The sequence below is a fragment of the Lissotriton vulgaris genome, chromosome 8, assembly GCF_964263255.1.
Source record: "Lissotriton vulgaris chromosome 8, aLisVul1.2, whole genome shotgun sequence".
NCBI lineage: Eukaryota > Metazoa > Chordata > Amphibia > Caudata > Salamandridae > Lissotriton > Lissotriton vulgaris.
Genome location: NC_141696.1, coordinates 570949770 through 570967866, shown reverse-complemented (window position 1 = coordinate 570967866; position 18097 = coordinate 570949770). Strand labels below are relative to the sequence as shown.

General features: G+C 46.4%; 1 protein-coding gene across 8 annotated transcripts in view; it reads right to left on the bottom strand.

The window, feature by feature from the left end:
- Positions 1-18097, bottom strand: part of MCF2L (MCF.2 cell line derived transforming sequence like) — a 1277242-nt gene that overhangs the window by 1161675 nt on the left and 97470 nt on the right. The window lies entirely within an intron of this gene.

Genomic DNA, 18097 nt, shown 5'->3' with positions numbered 1-18097 from the left:
GCTGAGGGTGAGGAATCCCAAATCGTGTAGAAAGAACAATTGCGTGCACTTCAACTATAAAAAGACCTCTACCCACAACCCCCCACAACCTGTTCCTCGAAGAAACTGGAACAAAATCACAGCCGACCAACTCTTCACATCGCTTAATCAAAACCCACCTACCATATCATCGGACCCAAACCAAGCTGCCACCAACCTCACACAATGGATCACCCACAGCGCCGACGAATTAGCACCACTGAAAAACCACCAGACTAAACAAGGTAGCAAAATGGCCCCCTGGTTCAACGATGACCTTAAGAAATCCAAGAAGTTACGTCGTACTCTCGAGAAAACCTGGAGAAAAAGCCCAACCACTGACAACCTGACCACCTTCAAGGACGCCACCCGCAAACACCACCAATTGATCCGATCCACCAAGAAATCAGCATTCAAGGATCGACTCGACAACAACGCCCACAACAGCAAGGAACTATTCAACATCGTCAAAGAATTTACCAACCCCACCGCCGGCACAAACGACATCACTCCCTCCCAAGACCTCTGCGACTCCTTATCCTCCTTCTTCCACAACAAAATCGCCGACATACATAACAGCTTTGAAAACCAGTTCGAAGAACAGACACCTCCACCCACCTCCGAACGAATACAGAACTCTCACAACCTGCACATCTGGAACCCAATCACTACTGAAGACACCATCCGCCTGATGAACTCCACCCACTCAGGATCGCCAACCGACCCATGTCCCCACATCTTCAACAAAGCAGACTCCATCATCGCACCCCATCTCCGCGATGTCATCAACTGTTCCTTCAACTCCGCTACCTTCCCAGAAAGCTGGAAACATGCCGAACTCAGCGCCCTTCTGAAGAAACCCACAGCAGACCCCTCTGAACTTAAAAACTACCGCCCCATCTCACTCCTCCCATTCCCTGCCAAAGTCATTGAGAAAGCCATCAATAGTCAGCTCGCCGCCTTCCTTGAATCCAACAATTCCCTCGACACCTCACAGTCCGGCTTCCGAGCCAAACACAGCACCGAAACCGCCCTCATCGCAGCTACAGACGACATCCGAACACTACTGGACAACGGAGAAATAGTTGCCCTCATCCTACTTGACCTCGTCGCCGCCTTCGACACAGTCTGTCATAGCACACTCATACAACGCCTCAGCAACGTCGGAATACAAGGAAAAGCTTTGGACTGGATCATCTCGTTCCTCGCCGGGAGAACACAGAGAGTCCGACTACCCCCCATTCATTTCAAAGGCCACCAAAGTCATCTGCGGAGTACCACAAGGATCATCACTGAGTCCCACCCTCTTCAACGTCTACATGAGTCCCCTCGATTCCATCGCGCGACAACACAACCTCAACATCATCTCCTATGCAGACGACACCCAGCTGATCCTCTCCCTCACCAAAGACCCAAACACCGCCAAAACCAACCTACACGAAGGAATGAAAGAAGTAGCCGAATGGATGAAGAACAGCTGGTTAAAACTAAACTCGGACAAAACGGAAGTCCTCATCCTAGGATCATCTCCCTCTGCCTGGGACGACTCGTGGTGGCCACCGGCCCTGGGTACAGCACCCACACCTACAGACCATGCACGTAACCTGGGCTTCATCCTAGACTCCTCCCTCTCGATGACCAAACAAGTCAGCGCCGTCTCATCTTCATGCTTCAACGTCCTTCGCATGCTCAAAAAAATCTTCAGTTGGACCCCCACGGAAACAAGAAAGACTGTCACTCACGCACTGGTCACTAGCCGACTGGACTACGGAAACACCCTCTACGCCGGAACCACAGCCAAACTACAGAAAAAACTCCAACGCATCCAAAACACCTCAGCCAGACTCATATTGGACATTCCCCGCCAAGCTCACATAACCGGTCACCTGAAAGACCTCCACTGGCTCCCAGTCAACAAGAGAATAACGTTCCGTCTCCTCACCCACGCACACAAGGCCCTCTACGACTTAGGACCCGAATGCCTCAACACACGACTATCATTCTACACACCCACCCGCCAACTGCGTTCATCCAATGAAGCACTCGCCGCAGTTCCACGCATCCATAGATCCACCATGGGAGGAAGATCCTTCTCCTACTTAGCGGCCAAAACCTGGAACTCTCTTCCCCACCCACCTCCGCCTTACACAGAACCACCTTACCTTCAGAAAGCAACTAAAAACCTGGCTATTCGATAAGTAATACACACACCTTCCCCCCCAAGCGCCTTGAGACCCTCTGGGTGAGTAGTGCGCTATACAAATGTCAGAACTTGAACTTGAACGAGCAGTGCCTCCAGGGAAGGTGGTGCAAGGTTACCCCTTTGGCCGTGTATGCATGAGAAGATTGTTTTTCAGCTCCACATGTTTTATAGAAAGAGAAAGACTAGTGGTAGCTAAAGGAATCAAAAGACTATGAAAGCAAAGGAAACACTTGGCACAGTACAGAGCTATGGAACAAACCATTTGAGCAAAGCATCTGGGATAGACCAAATGAAGAAATTATATATGGAGCAAACCAACAAGATCTATTAACTCCACCTGTGGGGAGGCAAGGGATACAGCAGCGGTGCTGTAAACTCTGTGCAAAACCACAAGTACCCAAGTATTCGGGGCTCTGCCAAGGAGTGAAGTACCCTAAGATTCGTATGTCCCTGTGATCACAGTTAGGGCCCTTGTAAAGACATGTACATGTCACTGAGTTATGAGGTGGATCCGAAGCAGTTTGTAAAAGTTTGGGTTCATGGAAGGCTACAAGCGGGATAGAAGCTGCCAGTAAGGAAGAGGCCACTAGAGTGAGCCAGACACAACAGAGATGTTACAGATGGCAAGCCAGGGAAACGTTTCAAGCTGTTGGCACCAGGAGATGATGAGGGCCCAAGAAGACAGGAGATGAGTTAGGCAGGAAGGCGCCCCCATTTCTCCTATGTCTGCAACTGAAGTGGGACATAAACAGTGTGAATGTGAGAAGGAAGGCTGTGCTGAAGGTGTGACGTTCCATAAATAGTCACTGGGTGCTGCAGAGTTAGGGCCTTAGGGACAAGGAAAAACATGAAATGTCTCTAGAGTTGATTCTGGATGTCTCTGGGGAATCTGTTCCAGATGTATGGCGAATCGCTGTGGACTGAGGCATGCAGTTGAAGGATTCACCCGATCCATCCCAGGCAATAGGGGTATAGCATAACAATCTACTTACTAGTCTAGTAGGTCTCAGAAGTGGGTCTTACTGAGATAGCACAGTCAGAAAATGGGGAGAAATGTAGGGGGCACCACTGAGAGGATCTGCACCTTAGCATATGGAATTCCCTACCTAGATCTTGCAGAAAACACAGTTTCAATTTCACTCAAGAATTACCAGAAGCAGAAAAGAGTAAAATCTTGGCAGGTGGTCCTCATATATGTTCATCCCAGGGACCACTGTCCGCGGGAATAACCAGTCACAGGAAAAGGTATAATTTTTCTTCCAGTGAGAACATGGGTGCAACCAATGAGCTTCCTCCTCCTTTTAGAATATTAAAGTGAGGTCACCTGGGTATAGCCTAGTCCAATCCTTTTGAGAATCCCCATGGAGTGCATCGTCTCAAAGTTTGCATTCGGAGACCCTTCCAAGGGAAGTTTCCCATACCTTTCTAAAATAAGGCACTTCCTCAGCTGGATTCTTTGCTTTTATGCCATTGCCTATTCCACCCTCAGCCCCCCATTATGAAAAACCTATGGAGCAGGTCATCAAGGGCAGAAAGTGAGAAGTTCCAGTACATGCCCGGATCTCTCCTGAGGAGTGGTTGAGACAACCTACGGGACATGCCTCATAACCAAAAATTTTTGTACCTCTGGCTGGCCCCCAAAAGGCAGACGTTGTAGTCCCAACCCAGGTCCCACCACACACTCCTCTCCAGTCTACACACTGACTATCTAGGAACATATATCACTCCAGAAGGATATTGATACTATTCACACTCAAAACTCCCAGTTTGCGCATTGGGTAGTTTCCCAAATGTGATGTATTCATTAACCAGGTTAGCAAACCAGGGTATAATGAATGCTTCTGAGCTTTTACTTACAGGTCATTCACTGTTACAGGACCATAGCATTGGAAGGCTAATCAACCTCCCATCCCTGCTAGAGGGTGGGGTGCATAATATTGGCCCGAAGGGTTGAAGTCATCCCACATTTTAAGAATATATACTGACTATATAAATTAGTCCCATTTCAGATAACTATGTAAATTCATTCCATTTGAATATCCTAAAAATTTGGCAGGGATATGGTTCTTGAAGAACAATGACATACGCCTCTGCATAAAGAGAGAATTAGCACTCCGCACATAAGGTTTATATATATTGACTGTTGCTTATAATCCTTTAGAGCTGGGGTCAGAATCTCTTTCCTTCATTCAGTTCTTAGCAAGGGTGTCATTTCGATGCCAGGACTTTCCTTCTCCGATCTGTTGATGAAATGGAAGGGCATCAATGAAGATGTACACAGGAACCTCTCACCAAGATACTCCCTCATTCAAGATCATCCCATTTCCCCTGAGATCCCGGGTATCACTCCCTTTTTCTGCCATGTGATAGCACTTCAGTCAAGGACCTTAGCCAATTACATCAAGATGTCTAACTAGTACTAGAAACAGACTTTTGCATTGTTCATAATGTATATCACTGACCACTCACTGATCATAATGCCCCCAGCCCATTTTGACGTCCCACTGGCAGTTGAAGCAGTAAAGGTACAAATGAGAAGAATGTAAAATACAAGATGTGCCCGTTTAAAAAAAAAGGTAATTATTTAGCATAAACACAAAGCACTTGCCTTTTGAACTGACCCCTTATTATTGAAGATCATGATTACAGTATTTGCCTGTAGAGATTTGTGGTAAGTGTGTCAAAGAAAAAGATAAACATACCCCCTACACCCTGCCCCAAACCCATGCATCTTTAGTGAAATTCGATCCTGCCACTAACCCTCCATCACTCACCCCTAGGCAAAGCATCCCCCAAAGGGCATCAAACCTCACACTTAGATATGCGACCACTGGAAAGTTGCAAAGCAATCCTGAAAGGCTGAGCTTTGCTTGTTCTAATGACTCCTGCCAACCGGACCATGACAAAATCCCAGTCATTCTTGGTAGGAACAGGACCCTGAACACCACCTGCCTTCCAAGGCCTCCCTACAACTAAATGCCATCCAACTCACCTAGCAGGATCAGCGATCATTACCTACACCCTGCTGCTTGCTACTAAACTGTCGATCAGCCGCCAAGCACGCTACTGAAAAAGTCTAAACTATCTTGCAATACAATATCAATATCTGCTTTCTAACTGAAACCTGGCTAAATGAACACTCATCACCTAACTTCAACTTCCTTACCCCACTGGGCTTCTCAATCAGTCACTGCAACTGCAAGGAGTAAGGGGTGGCAGAGTAGCTATAATACACAATAGTTACCTTCACATTACCCCCTTCCACACTAACAAATACCCTACTTTTAAATACTTGGGAGTTCAGCTCTCCCCTAAAGGCCCCAACCACACCAGATATCATCTGATATATCAGCCACCAGGTAACAACACACAATTCCTCAATTAGGAGACCTAACCTCCACCTGAATAATGCTGATGATCCTACAGTGCAAGCCATATCCACCCTCCTGAAAGCGAATGATCCCAACCAGCACTGTCATAAACAGATCATAATGAGGGCTCAACCCTTAACGTAATCATATCTAAACCCAACACCCTATCCCTTCACTCTATCCTGCCATCAACTGGACTGATCACCAGCTAATCCTCTTTGAGCTCAACACCACCCAACCAAAGGCACACCCCCAACCAAGCCGACCCAGGCTTGCCGACATTGTATCCCCCCACTGTAAGTTAGCAGCCTTAACTAGCTCCTAAATCCCTCCGCCATCCGACCTCTCCTTCACAAAAGACCTTACCAACTACTACAACACAAAGATGGTCAAATTAATAAACTCAATCACCCCTCTGAAAATCAAGAGGCCTCCCCTCCAGATACTGGTTCAATGTAGACCTGAACAATGAGAGGAGACAACTCAGACAGGCTGAAAGAAACTGGAGACAGCAGCCCTCTGACTCAATTCTGTTTGTCTTTATTTCGATTCAAAGAATCATAAAAGAACATGGCAATCAAAATATCATTCAAGCACAAATATTACAGACACATTTTTAAAGCAAAATTAATGTTACCAGAAGGACAAATACCACAGAGGAAAAAACTTTTTCAATTTGTCCGAGAGTTTTTTACTTCTGTAAGTACATTACATCTAACATACATATAATCCGAGATACATTCTAAAATAACACAGTTGAGGTAATTAATTCACCAACAATTATGATAAAAGATGCACCAGTATGTTTGTTAAATGCTAAAATGTCATCAAAAGAATTTAGATCAGTTTAATTGTGCTGAAGAGGCGATATCACATTAGTTGGGTAAAGGTGTGATCTGGATTAAGACCCAATACATAAGACATAATAAAATGTAATAAAATTACATTAAAATTTTAACCCTTTCTTTTTTCTTAAATGGCTTGCGGCAAGTAAAAACCTGCTAACATCAAATACAATGAGCCGTGAGCTATCTGATTTTAATATTCTCAGAGCCTCCAAATATTTCCTAGACATCAGATTCAAGCACAACAGCTTTATCCACTTGCTTCTTAGGTTTGCATATACTGGGCAGAAGAATAAAATATGTGCAATATCTTCATTTATGTCTAACTAGCACAGGGTACATTTGGGTTGCCTTCCCAAAGTGTGGGGTAGACCACTTATCTGTGAAAGAGTAAATATGGAGTGTTTTGTATCGAAATTTCAGGTAAAGAGTTTTCGCTACCTGAGGTTTAATTTCATCCAGAAATTGTTCAAAACTCAGAACCATTTTAAAGAACAAGAATTGCGTGGTAAGTCTCCCTAAAGTGCAATCTAAAGTGGCTTTGAGCAAGATAAACTTCCAATATATATGCTTAATATCATTCTTTGAGTCTTGCGTCAATAGGTTTGGGTTTACCCAGAACCTGTTCAGGCCCAACTTTGAGAACCAGTTTCACACATGAGTGAATAAGGGGAATGTACGCTGGGTATTGAGTCCCAGTAGTTCTCTCAGTGCCTGCCTTTCTGGTTTTAAATCTTCAGTGATCTATATTCTAACCCAGTAGGACAAAGATCTCAGTGTAGCCAGATGTTCCAATCTTTTAATGCCAATGTCATGAAATACAGGGATCACTGGTTTGTTTGGGGTGATTGATGTATGCATCCGCATGATTTTGTTTCCTCCGTTAAAGAGTTTACATTTTCACCACCCCATAATCTGGATCCATAGATGGCAGCAGTTTGAGCTCTATACTTGTAGACAACCAAAACTAGAATAATGGCCTTTGACTCAGTAGAGTGATGTTTATTGACAATGGGGATAGAGTTTTGCAGTAAAGTTGTCTTGGCCTTGTTTATGTGTGGTTTCCAAGACATCTTGGTGTGACACTTGACTCAAAATTAAGTAAAATTGGTAACACACTCCCTTGGCACTTGATCTAAAACTATTTTGTTTTAATGGCCATATATTTAGTCTTAGCATTGTTTATTTCTAGGCCTTTTAGTCTGCATTAGTGGCTAAAGCTGCCAAGACGACTTTATAACCCACTAGGGGTCTGGGACACAAAAATTGTGTCATCCGCAAACATTAGAGCACATATATGGTTTCCTCCTAGCTTTGGGGAGTCATCAGAACATTTTTGCAAATTCTGGCCCAGGTCATTCACATATAATAAAAACAGGGTTTGGACCTAAACACACCCCTGTCACACACCCCTTGGAACAGGGATGTCCTCAGTAAGTTCCCCCAATATCCCATCGCACTTTAGCAAAGTTGCCCTCATGGAGCCTTGTTATTTGTGATAAAATCTCAAACGGTAAACCCTGCTGGCGTAAAGTTTCCCATAAGAGATCTCTTGGTATTGAGTCGAACACCGCTTTTAAATCAATGAAAGCAACGTATATGTGCCCAAGTTTCAACTTAACATGTTTCCAGGCTATGCATGAAAGTCTAAAGACTTGGTCAATTGTACTTGTCTTAAGTCTAAAGCCAGCCTGACAGGGTGAAAGTATGTATTTCTCTAGTATCCAGTCATCTAACTTGCCCAGAATTTGCTTTGCGTGCACTTTTTGCAGAGTATCTATTAGGATTATGGGCCTGTAATTAGCTGGATCGTCTTTGTTCCCTTCTTATAAATAGGTACTATCTCCGCCCCTTTCCAGGGTTGTGGAATAGGTGCCCCTCTAGCCACTGCATTAGTTAGGAGATTCACGTACGGTGCCCATACTTCTGGGGAATGTTTCAACAGATCCTCCGGTATCTTGTCTGGGCCGGGTGCTTTTGCTGGTTTAATGGCGGCTATAGCTAGTCTTGTTTCTTCAGGTCTAAATTGGAGTGATGGTGTAGGCGTGTTATAGGAAGAGCCCTCGATAAAGTCAGTAGGGTTTGTATCAGTCTCAATGGGCATGATGTATAGATCAGAGAAGTGTCTATATGAAGTACCGGGGTCAAGGAAGTGGCCTGTACCAGTGTTGCCCCTTATACTGCAGTGTGCAACTATTCTCCAAAATGAAGACTGATCCTTAAGTCTGGCAGCAGTGATAAGGTCATTCCAATTGGCCTCTTCCCAGTTCCTCAATACTACCTTCTGTGGTCTTTTGTATTCTGCCCTCAAGTGCCTAATTTGTGGCATACTTTTGGCTTTAATGGCTAATAAGAGTCTTCACTTAGCCAAAGAGCTTTCTTTGTTAAACCAGGGAGTGAAAGATTGGCAATTAGATCTTAGTTGACTGACTCTCTTTGGTGGTTTTGTTAGAGAAGCTTTTATACTGTCTGCCAAGCAACAGTGGATTTGTTTTATAGGTATAAACTCTGGGCTTACGTCAGTGTAGGGGATGAGTGCTTCACAATCGGCATTGCAGATGCTCGTGAGGGGTTCGATTTGGTCAACAATGGCAGGAAATTTAACTGATCTTCGGTTGTTGCTTACTGTCAACTGCAGGGACCTATTCCAAGAGTTGGTAGAGTGGATTGGATAAGTAGTAATCAGACCCCCTGACAAGACTAAGCATAATGGTGAATGGCCGCTCTCCCCTCTATTGTCTACCTTCAAATCCTGTATGTATCCCCAGTATTCTATAGTCACCATTACATAATCGATTCTAGATTTAGATTTACTCTAACAAAGGTGTTCGTACATTGAGTATCGGAGGAGAATTGACCATTACAGGCCCTCAAACCTTATTCTATGGCGAAATTGACTAAGTACACTGAAATGGTAGAAGAAGCTCTATCAAAATGATGGGTTACTGCTCAGGAAGCTGCTTTTCTCTGTACGGAACATCCAGTGATGCCCTACTTTTATTGCCTCCCAAAGGTGCATAAACAACAAAGGCCCCCAACTGGCCGCCCCATCATTTCTGGCATCGGATCCATTCTCGAGCCTCTTTCCACCTTCGTTGACCATTTTTTGCATCCGATGGTGCAAGAGATGCCTACGTATCTCAAAGATACTATGGATGTTCCATGACTCCTCCCTGAAATGGAATTTGATTTATAAAGTGACCATCTTGTTTCATTTGACGTTGAATCACTCTATACGTCAATACCACAAGACGAAACATTGGAAATTATCTCTACTCTACTGTTGGCTCGTGATCTAGACAGCATTACTCCGGTGAGCTTTATTATGGCCTGTGCCACCTTGGCCATGAAACAGAACATCTTTAAGTTTGAAGACACAGTGTACCTCCAAACATCTGGTACAAGCATGGGGAGTATTTTTGCTCCAAGCTTGGCCAACCTCTACATGCATCACTTCGAACAAGAACATGTCCTCACCAGCTCCAATCCTTACCTCAGCTCAATTAAGTTGTGAAAAAGGTATTGTCACGGCAGCGGCAGACAAAAAACCCAAACAAGAATAATAGTTGTAATGCCACTAACCTGAGGTATCTAGCCAGCAGGGACCACAGCTTGAAGGTAATCTTCCCTATACCCTATAGCGCTGACCCTCCCCGCGTGATACACACACAAGGGACAGGTAGCCCTTTGGGCAGGGGGAAGGAGAGTTTGATCGGGGAGGTAGTGTAGACACCCTTCTTGGTCTGGTCAGAGGATTGGGATGTCTTCAATATGGAAGTACCTCTAGAAACACAATAACAATCTATTAGGATAAGGATATGCGGTAGGAGGTATGTCTCATAAGCATTGAATACAGTGTATACGTACTGAAAGCCTTCTCTTGGGGAAGCGGGAAGTCGGAGAAAATCTCGGTACCAAATGCGAAGGGTTCTAGAGGCTGTTACCTCACAGCCTGGATCCGCAATAGTTATGGCCACAATAGTTTAGCCCAAAGCAGTTATCAACACTGCTAGCGGCAAAGCTCACTTCTATGTGTGTGCAACGTGTGGCAAAGTCAATATCCAGCTGACTACAAAGTACTAAATAATATGGCAGCACGGCCGTGCTCTAAACTAGCGGTCCTACCTTGAACTCAAGGAAGCTCAGAACGGGAATCAGCGGCTCCTCCAGCGGGAAAGAAAGCGTCCGCCCAACAGCGTCTCGCGGCTCCTCCAGCGGGAAAGAAAGCGTCCGCCCAACAGCGTCTCGCGGCTCCTCCAGCGGGAAAGAAAGCGTCCGCCCAACAGCGTCTCGCGGCTCCTCCAGCGGGAAAGAAAGCGTCCGCCCAACAGCGTCTCGCGGCTCCTCCAGCGGGAAAGAATACAAAATGCAGCTCTGGTCCAACGCGGTGATTACCAGGAAGGATTGACAAGCACCGGGAAATTGGGAAGGGAGTGATTTATAGCCGCCTAGTGGTTGTGTTCCGGTTTGTCATGCCCCTAAGCTTTCTGGGATATGTAGTGCTGCAGCCTACTCTTCCTCTATAGCTCTGGGTAATCGCTACAGAACCCCCTCTCGAGGAACGCCGACCCGGCGGTCGACCAGGCTTTCCAGGATGCTGCCTATGAAACTGCACCACTAGGTCAGGGCAGTGGAGATTCTGCACAGGTTCCCATGTCCTTTCTTCTGCCCCAAAACCCTTCCAACTAACCAGGTATTGCACTCTACCTCGGTGGAGCCTGGAATCCAACAATTCCTCTACCTCATATTCCTCCAACCCGTCCACCAACACAGGGGAAGGATGCAGGGGTAACCTAGTGTCCACATGGCAAGGAAGAAGGAGGGACACATGAAAAACAGGATGGATCCGCCAGGTACGGGGAATAGACAGTTTCATCGCCACAGGGTTGATGACTTCCTCGACACTATAGGGACCAATATACCTCGGTTTCAGTTTGTTAATACCCCGAAGGTGAATGTTTTTTGAAGAAAGCCATACCTTGTCCCCCACTTTATAGCACGGTTCAGGAGAGCGTTTCTTGTCGGCGTTGCGTTTCTGCGATGCTTGAGCGTCTGCCAAGTGGTGTTTCGCATCTATTCGAACCGCCTGGAGATGAGCGTGATGTTCCTGAATGCTGGGAAGGTTGGATGACAATGGCCAGTCAAAGGGGAGGATGTTCGGGTGATACCCAAGAAGACAAAAGAAAGGGGAACAACCCAATGTGGAGTGTTCGGTGTTGTTATACGTGAACTCCGCCAACCATAAGAGGGTGACCCAATCCGTTGAATTCTGCAGGGTGAAGCACCGCAGATATTGCTCTATGGTCTGGTTGAGCCTCTCCGTTTTGCCATCCGTCTGTGGGTGATAGCTCGTAGAGAGCCTGACATCGATAGCTAACGACTCACACAAGGCTTTCCAAAAGCGGGATGTGAACTGAGTACCCCTGTCTGTGATGAAGACCCTCGGAATGCCATGGGCTCTGATAAGATGCTGCAATATCACCATGGCCAGTTCAGCGGATGTGGGTAGGCCCTCCAAAGGCACAAAATGACCCATTTTGGTCAAATGATCTATAAGCACCAGTATAGTAGTCTTTCCTTGACATAAGGGCATCTCCACTATGAAGTCCATAGAGACGGTATGCCACGGTGCAGGGGGTATAGGAATCTGACGTAACAGCCCCGTAGGTCGGGTGTGTTTGGCTTTGCTCTGGGTGCACACAGAACAGTTTCTTACGTATTTCTTGACGTCGTTCCTTAAATTAGGCCACCAAAACGATCGTTCGATGGTGGCTATTGTTTTGTACACCCCCCAATGTCCTCCTAACACCGAATCATGTGCCCAGGAGAGCACCTGCATTTGCAACCCAGGGTCAGGCACGTACAAGGCGTGTCGATAGTACAGGAGATCATCCGTTTGCGACCGCCAATGGGGTTCTTCCTGCAGCCAAGACTGAGCATCAACCTCCGTTAAAGCCACTCGGATGTCCTCGATAAAATCACTGGAGGTGAGTAAGGCTATGGTGCTTTCTGGAAAGGATTTGGCAGGCAGGATAGACGTGGGTTCCTCCGGAACTACTGACGTGGTGTTTTGGGTGTCTTGATTCCTGGATAGGGCATCAGCCTTTCCGTTCTGAGGGCCTGGACGGTACTTTATAACAAAATCATAGTCTGAGAAGAAAAGAGTCCATCTCAATTGTCGTGGTGTGAGAGCTTTGGCAGTTTTTAAGAACAACAAGTTCCGATGGTCTGTGAAGATTTCTATGGTATGACGTGCTCCTAACAAGTAGTGTCTCCATTCCTCACACCCTCGTTTTATGGCCAGCAGCTCCTTGTCGGTGATAGAGTAATTGATCTCACAGGGACTGAGTTTTTTAGAGTAAAAAGCCACCGGATGGATTTGTCCTGTGGTAGGGTGGCGTTGCGAAAGCACCCCGCCTAATGCGAACTGAGAGGCATCGGTTTCCAGAATAAACGGAAGTTGAGCATCCGGATGCCTCAGAATTGGGGCTTGCGTGAATTTCTCTTTCAGTATCCGAAAGGCCCTTTCAGCCTCCTCTCCCCATTCAAACGTAACGTTTTTCCTTAACAGGGAGGATATGGGGTGAATGATCTTGGAGAAGTCCTTGATGAAGCGTCGGTAATAGTTAGCGAAACCGAGAAAGCTCTGTACAGATTTGACGTCTTGAGGTGTTTTCCAATTCGTGATGGCCTCAACCTTCCCGCTTTCCATCTGAAATCCATCGGCGTTTATCACATACCCCAGAAAGGAGACTTCAGTGGCGTGAAATAGGCACTTCTCTAATTTGGCAAACAGATTGTGTTGTTGAAGACGACGGAGGACTTCCTTGACATGCTGTTCATGCTCGGGAAGAGTACTGGAATAAACAAGGATATCATCAATGTATACCATACATATGGTATCTAAAAGGCCCCTGAGCACTTCATCCATGAAAAATTGGAATGCCGCAGGGGCATTGCATAGTCCAAACGGCATTACGTTGTACTCAAATAAGCCGAATTTAGTTCGGAATGCCGTTTTCCACTCGTCGCCTTGCTTCACCCGAACCAGATGATAGGCCCCTCGCAGATCTAACTTAGTGAAGTAGCGAGCTCCCTTTATCTGGTCCATCAGCACAGGTATCAATGGCAGGGGGTATCTGTTCTTGACCGTGATGTTGTTCAATGCCCTGTAGTCGATGCACGGTCTTAGTTCTGCACAGTCCTTTTTCGGGATGAAAAACAGGGGAGAAGAAGCAGGCGATGTAGAATGACTAATGAATCCTGTTGCTAGGTTTTCCTCTATGTAATTCTGTAAATATGCGTTTTCATGTTCCGTTAAGGCATACACACGACTACAAGGAATAGCCGCTCCTGGGAGGAGTTCAATGCAGCAGTCGTAAACCCTATGCGGGGGTAAACTGGTAGCCTTCTGTTTATCAAACAAGGGACGGAATTCCTCATAGATGTCAGGTAAACTGGAAACACCGCAGATGTGTTTGTCTGCACAAGCCACGGCCAGATGACGTATACTAGGACGATCTTCCTCTCCAGTTAGCAAGGGAGAATGGCTATGACAATGTTCCATACAATAGGAGGAGTTTAATTTGATGGTTCGCGCAGACCAACTCACCACAGGATCATGTAGCGTGAGCCAAGGCATGCCTAAGATAAGGCGAAACTGTGGTGCAGCAATTAAGTCAAACTGTATATGTTCCGTGTGTGTTCCATGCTGCATAAGCAGAGGGAGCGTGTGCTTCGTCACCGGCCCAGAAGACAATACGGACCCATCCACGGCCTTCACGTGTTCAGGTGTTTCTTTGTTCTCCCAGTCGATTCCAAGAGAGGATGCGAAGTCAATGTCCATGTAATTACCGGTGGCGCCGGAGTCTAAAAGAGCATCCATTTGCGTGACTTGGTCCCCCATGGTCCAGAGGGACACTGGTAAATTCATATGTGCCACAGCGGGCATCATAGTGTTTGCGAGGAGTGAGGAGATCGTAGTTTGTCTCATGTCCATTCCAGTGATCTCAACCTGGTTTGGACGTTCTAGTTTTCCGACGTCTCTCTTGTTCCGCTACTTGTAGATTTGCGGGGAACCGGATTCCTCTCTGGTTGTTGGGCTCTTGCCCTGCACTCTCTGATGAAGTGCCCTCCTTTGCCACAGTACAAACATAATTTCATTTTTCGCCTTCGCTCACGTTCCTCCGTGGACAGGGGACCTCGGATACCCCCGATCTGCATGGGCTCAGAACCATCCGTAGTTTTGGCGCTCTCTTCCGGAGGGTATTTTGGTTTGGTGTACCATCCACGTCCATCACTCCTGCTCCGATCCCCTCTTCTCTCCAACAGCCGATGATCCAATTGTACTGTGAGGTCGATGAGTTCCTCACAAGTCGCAGGCATTTGAACTACCTGTGACAAGACGTCTTTCAGCTCGCTTCTTAAACCTTGATAGAACAGAGAGGTTCTTTTTTCTGGCGGCCAGTCGGTTTCAGCTATGAGTCGGTTGAAGGACGTGATGTATGACAAAAGATCCTGTGACCCTTGGCGTAGCGTCAGGAGCTCCTTATCCAGAGACAACATATGGGTTTTTCTGTCAAACAGTTTTCGTAAAGCGGAGCAGAATCCGGAGAACTGGTGCAGGACTGGGTCATTCTTTTCCATTAAAGGAATAGTCCAGCTTGCCGCGTTGCCACCCATGTACGACATCATGAACGCGGTTTTAGACGCGTCATCCTGGAACACAGATGGTTTACACAAAAAGTGAAGTCGACACTGGTTCAGGAATGTCTCAAACTTCTTGGGGTCCCCATAGAACCTCTCAGGGGGAGCCAGAGGGAGACCAGTGCTCTGTATTACGTGCACCGTCGGGGAATGATCTGTGGAGGACGAAGGTATGGCGGTAGGCGAAAAGAACCCACCCCCACTTGCCATAGGAGTAGGAGGCTGGGATAAGACCTGTGATGGAGGGGGAAGTGTGGCTTCTCTTATGTAAGAACCTGCCCCTGGAGACCTTCTTGACATGCCAGCTACTTCTCTCCGCATGGTATTCATCTCTTTCCTGAGTTCTTGGTTTTCCACTCGGGAAGCCTGCACTTCTTGCTGCAGTAAGCTAAACCCTTCAAGCAACGAAGCCAAAGATGCATTCGTATCCATGGTCCAGGCTGGTCTTCTTCCTTGGGCTTGTCAATCTGTCACGGCAGCGGCAGACAAAAAACCCAAACAAGAATAATAGTTGTAATGCCACTAACCTGAGGTATCTAGCCAGCAGGGACCACAGCTTGAAGGTAATCTTCCCTATACCCTATAGCGCTGACCCTCCCCGCGTGATACACACACAAGGGACAGGTAGCCCTTTGGGCAGGGGGAAGGAGAGTTTGATCGGGGAGGTAGTGTAGACACCCTTCTTGGTCTGGTCAGAGGATTGGGATGTCTTCAATATGGAAGTACCTCTAGAAACACAATAACAATCTATTAGGATAAGGATATGCGGTAGGAGGTATGTCTCATAAGCATTGAATACAGTGTATACGTACTGAAAGCCTTCTCTTGGGGAAGCGGGAAGTCGGAGAAAATCTCGGTACCAAATGCGAAGGGTTCTAGAGGCTGTTACCTCACAGCCTGGATCCGCAATAGTTATGGCCACAATAGTTTAGCCCAAAGCAGTTATCAACACTGCTAGCGGCAAAGCTCACTTCTATGTGTGTGCAACGTGTGGCAAAGTCAATATCCAGCTGACTACAAAGTACTAAATAATATGGCAGCACGGCCGTGCTCTAAACTAGCGGTCCTACCTTGAACTCAAGGAAGCTCAGAACGGGAATCAGCGGCTCCTCCAGCGGGAAAGAAAGCGTCCGCCCAACAGCGTCTCGCGGCTCCTCCAGCGGGAAAGAAAGCGTCCGCCCAACAGCGTCTCGCGGCTCCTCCAGCGGGAAAGAAAGCGTCCGCCCAACAGCGTCTCGCGGCTCCTCCAGCGGGAAAGAAAGCGTCCGCCCAACAGCGTCTCGCGGCTCCTCCAGCGGGAAAGAATACAAAATGCAGCTCTGGTCCAACGCGGTGATTACCAGGAAGGATTGACAAGCACCGGGAAATTGGGAAGGGAGTGATTTATAGCCGCCTAGTGGTTGTGTTCCGGTTTGTCATGCCCCTAAGCTTTCTGGGATATGTAGTGCTGCAGCCTACTCTTCCTCTATAGCTCTGGGTAATCGCTACAGGTATATTGATGATATCCTAGTGATCTGGCGAGGTACCCATTTACTGAAATTTCAGATTTGGTTGAACAACAGGAATGACTTTCTACGATTCACATTAGAAGCCAATAAGACCAGACTAGCCTTTCTAGATCTCATGATCTTTGCCACCTCAGAGGGACTTCAGTCTGAGCTCTACAGAAAACCCATGGCAAGAAATTCCTTACTCTGTTTTGATAGTCCTCATCCCAAATCCCTTAGAGATAATTTGCCCTTTGGGCAATTCCTGAGGGTACAAAGAAATTGCTCCACCACGGCAGGGTATAAAGAACACTCGTCTGCCTTACAAGATCAGTTCTGCCAAAGAAAATATCCCCCAAGACTGGTACGTCAATCACTGAAACGTGCCAAGAACAATAACCGCCAGGCCCTACTAGAACCATCTGTTCCCAAACCAACATCAGATAGACTCACCTGTGTGAGCACGTTTGGCACCTTAGCCAACAAAATACAGAAAATAGAGGCCCAAATCTTAGAGACCGTATTGGGCACACAAGACCACGCAATAAGATGCCAAGGGCTCTTGGCACTATCTGGGATCTTCCGCCCGTAGTAGGCCATCATCCTTGTGGTTCATGCCAGGCTTGTCCCCAAACCAAGAAGTCGACTGAGATCGACATAGGCACTAGTAGACCTTGGCGACAAACCAAATTCACCAACTGTAACAACGAAAAGCTGATTTATCTTATTGCTTGCCCGTGTAGGCTTAAGTATGTAGGGCTGACCACTCGAAAAATCAAAATTAGAATCTCTAAACACAAGAGTACTGTTAGATGCAAAAGACAGGCAACTAAACTTACCAATCACTTTTTAGAAAAACAACATGCCCCCACTGCATTCATCTGGACTGTACTGGAACAGCCCTACATTCCACCCCATGTCACAGACCTCACAAAATTTCTCCTTTATAGGGAACAAAAATGGGTCTTTAAACTGGGGACTAATAATGGAGGACTTAATGATGACATTCCTTGGTCCATCCTGTGAGAGACTTGATTTGGTTCTGCCATGTCATCACTCCTAGTCTGAGGAACCACGAGGTTACTACACAAATATCCTGTCTTGTTTGACTGACCAGAGCTAGTCATAAGCCTCCCTCATCATAGTCTGGCGCGAATTCTCTTTCTCTCCAGTCTGTGGGTACTCTATATATGTCCCAGCTACACAAATATCCTGTCTTGGTTGACTGACTAGAGCTAACTATGAGCCTCCTAAATCATAGCCTGGGGTCAATTCTCTTCCTCTCTAGCATGTGTTTACTCTAGATACGTCCCAGCCATCGGCCCTTCTGTATGATTTCTTTACAGACATCAGCTCTGTTTTCCTATCACATATTTGCCCCAAATACTCATGGTTGAGATATATTTTTTCTAAAATATTTTTTCTAACTTCTGTTTTTTATTACCATTAATTTACACAACAGATTTT